The sequence below is a fragment of the Enhydra lutris genome, unplaced genomic scaffold (assembly GCF_002288905.1).
Source record: "Enhydra lutris kenyoni isolate GAN:26980312 unplaced genomic scaffold, ASM228890v2 scaffoldscaffold37, whole genome shotgun sequence".
NCBI lineage: Eukaryota > Metazoa > Chordata > Mammalia > Carnivora > Mustelidae > Enhydra > Enhydra lutris.
In genome coordinates this window covers 25,835,811-25,839,584 of record NW_019154121.1, presented here as the reverse complement: position 1 = coordinate 25,839,584, position 3,774 = coordinate 25,835,811, and positions in this window count along the sequence as shown.

Sequence of the window (3,774 nt, the reverse complement as noted above, 5' to 3'; positions counted from 1 at the left end):
TAAAACAAGTTTTCTGAATCCCTGTCTGTTTCTGTGAGTGTTGAGGTCTCATGGCAGCTTCCACAGTGATTGTGCGTGGCTTCCCTTAAGGAAAAGCTGATAATTTCAGCAAAGTTTGGCTCATCTGAGTTGAAGAAACCTAAAAGCAGGGGTGCTAAGATACATGGGGCTAGAATATAGATACGAGATGGATTGGGACAGGAGGTATGGGTTTGGGAGCTGCAGAACAGAGATGGTGTTTGAAGCCAAGACAGTGAATGAGATTCCCAAGAGTGACTAAGCGGTGACTAAATCTGAGTAAAGACAAAATTACAGCCAAGGGGCGCCTGGCTGGCTCAGTTGGTGGAGTGTGCAACTCTTGATCTTGGGGGTTGTGAGTTCAAGTCCCATGCTGGGTGTAGAGATTACTTAAAAATAAAATTTGGGGGAAAAAAGTAGCAAACCAAACAGCTCTGTCATGGAGCACTACAGGCAACAACAGTTCTGCGCAGAGAATTTTCAACCAAATGTTACAAATAAACATAATACAAGTAGAAGTCTAGGAAACTATCCCATTGCTACGTGAGGTGAAGGTTGTGTGAGCACAGAATGTTTGTACTTCAGGGAAACACCTGCACTCCAAAGAAATCCTGACTTTCAGAGGGTTCATGTTTTGTGTAGAACACCTGAAATTCTGGGGCATCTGGGTGGCTCAGTCGGTGAAGAATCTGCCTTTCACTTGGGTCATGATCTTGGAGTCCTGGGATTGGGCCCCACGTCAGGCTGTCTGCTCAGCAGGGAGTCTGCTTATCCCTTGCCCCCCTCTCTCAAATAAATCGTTAAAAAAAAAAAAAGGCCTGAAATTCTGAGGGATGACAGAAAATGAGATTATTACTAAATTATAACAGATGTTACTAGAAAACAATGTTTCACACATGGTGTTCTCTGGAACACTAGCTCCAAAGATTCTTTTTTTTTTTTTTTTTTTTTTTTCAAAAAAGGAAAGAGGGGAGTCTGGGTAGCTCAGTTAATCTGACTTGATTTTGGCTCAGGTCATGTTCTCAGGGTTGTAAGATCAAGACCCATGTCAGGCTCCGTGCTGGGTGCTTTATTTTTCCTCTCCCTCTGCCCCTCTGCCCCAACTTGAACTCTCCCTCTCAAAAAAAAAAAAAAAAAAAAAAAAAATTTAAAAAGGAAAGAACTCATGACCAATTGAAGTAAAAGAGTTCTCCCCCATCACCCCCCCGACACACACACAGTCTATGGCTCTCCCAGCGGAAGACCTAATGTGTATTATTTTCTTATATTTGAATATGTTTGATCTTGGGATTCTTTCTTCCAAAGATATGAGCATTTCCAAAGATGGGAATTTCTCCCAAATTCTTTCGTTTTTTTCCAAAAACATTTACTATGATCTTGTGGACATCGAATTCTGCAGGATTCATTTTGGAAAACATTACTGAAGGGCAAGCACGCTTGGCTCCAGCAAAGCAGCCCTTTGCCCATTAAGAAGAATGGGAATCCAAGGAAATGAGGTCTTCAGTTTTAGGGGCAAAAGAAAACAGACCGGTAAGTCCCAATAAATCCTTACTTGGCTTTAGAAAACTGTCTTTCCTCCACTGAATGGTGGGACACTAACAAAGTGACTGATTAACATTAGAGATTGTGTCATTTAGGCAGGTTTACAATCACTCAGAACCCGGCAATATCTGTTGTGTTCATGGGACAGTCACCTAAAATCGTGGAGTTAGACTCAAAATAAGCAAAGAAGGGATGGAAATCATGCTGCAGGTGAATGCCCATAGAGAGGACCCGGAGAGCAGGACCTGATCATGAACCCAGCAGGGGGTTCAAGGGAGACTGAAGACCAGAGCCTCAACTGCAGGATCTCAGAGATGGTAAAAGATCCAATGTTTAAAGTATTTCTAAAAACTGAAGGTGTTTTGGAAGATGTCAAGAAAAAGGGTAAGATACAACTAAACCCAAGAACTAGGCTGCTCACGCTCAACATGGAAAACAGGTCCCATAGTGGGACTTAAAGAGGAGAGAGATTCTGGAAAAGAAGGTATCATAAGCACAGGTTCACATTCATCCTTTTCTATCCTGCCCAAAATACCTAAAAAGAAAAACCCATGCTGAGATATCCTGCAGAAATCCCTGAATTTTAAGAATAAGGAAAGATGCCTACAAGTATCCAAAAAAAATAATCCTATCACCTCCAAATGAATCATAAATCCGACTGACCCATATCAAAAGGGACAGAATGGTTTTTTTTTAATCCCATTAAGATCAAGAGGGCAATGGTCTCTGCTGAGCTATTACTTAACATTACAAAGCATGTTTTATCATCGTATACGTGGGTCATCAGAGAAAATCACCTAAATAACCATTACAACTGAGAAAAAGATCCTATTCACAAAAGCCCAGTCAATATCTTGACTCAAGATGGGAACCAAACACACTCATATTTGTCTTCTGCCTCTGGATATCCCAGTAATATTACAGCAAAGGAATTTTTTAAAAAGATTCTATTTATTTATTTGAGAGACAGATCACAAGTAGGCAGAGAGGCAGGCAGAGAGAGAGGAGGAAACAAGCTCCCTGCTGAGCAGAGAGCCCGATGTGGGGCTCCATCCCAGGACCCAGGGATCATGACCTGAGCTGAAGGCAGAGGCTTTAACCCACTGAACCACCCAAGCTCCCAGGAATTTTTTTTTTTTTTTTTTTTTTTTTATAAATCCACAACCATGAAGAGAACTCAGAGGAAACCATCAGTGGACGAGAAAGCTCAACAGATTCCAGAAAGTTATTGGCAGAATGGTATCTAGTAAAGGAAAGAGGAGTTGCCACAAGCAGGAAGAGGCAGAAAGGGGACTGAATCTTGGAGGAGTGTGATTGGTTGAGCAGATGCTCAGCCCAGGAGCCAGGCAGGATGGAGGCCCAAGACCAGTGCAATTAACTGGAAGTCTATCAGTGACTAGTCAGGCCCTCCATCCACTACCACCAGCAGTAGCACCAGGAAGGCAAAGGGAAAGATGCAAGAAGAGTTGCTTAACAGATTTCTGAGTCTGGAGCTCAGAGCAGATGTCTGGACTAGAGAGAGAAACTTGGTCATCAGCATTAAATATTTAAATTCCCTGGCACTGAGATCACCTAGAGCTCGAGGGCAGATAAATGAGAACGGAGGACCAGGTCCTCAGTAACCCTAATAATTTGAGAGCCAACAGATTTGGAGAAGTAGGGAAAGAGAGCAAAAAGGAGGGACCTGTGAGATGGGAGGATCCTAGGAGGGAGTGGTGCCTCATCAACCAAGCAAGGAGAATATTCCAAGAAGCAGGCCAACAAAGATGAGTGCTGCTAAGAAGTTCGGTGCAGTGAGAGTAAAGAAATGGGCAGACGATTTTTCAACATCAAGGTAGCTAATGACCTAGACAAGAACACTTTCCTTTGTGTTGGAGCAGAAAGGCAGACCTTGGCTGACTGGTGCATGGTGTGAATAAGGAATTGGAGACAGGCTGTGTAGAGAACTCTTTCCAGAAGTTCAGTTTAAAGGGGAGCAGAGAAATTGACAGTAGCTGGAAAAGTTACTGATACTAGAGCAAATCTGCCTGCTAATGGGGAAGGATTCTGAAAAAGGAGGAGAGTGAAGATGTAGGAGAGCAGAGACAGACCAGCAGGTGGAGGAATTGGCCTTCAGTGGGAGAGGGACACTTTCCCGTAATAACTGGAGGAGAGGAAGAGAAGTTGCTACTACAAATGGAATTTGGTTTAGAGTTGGGGGTTCACATCTGATGG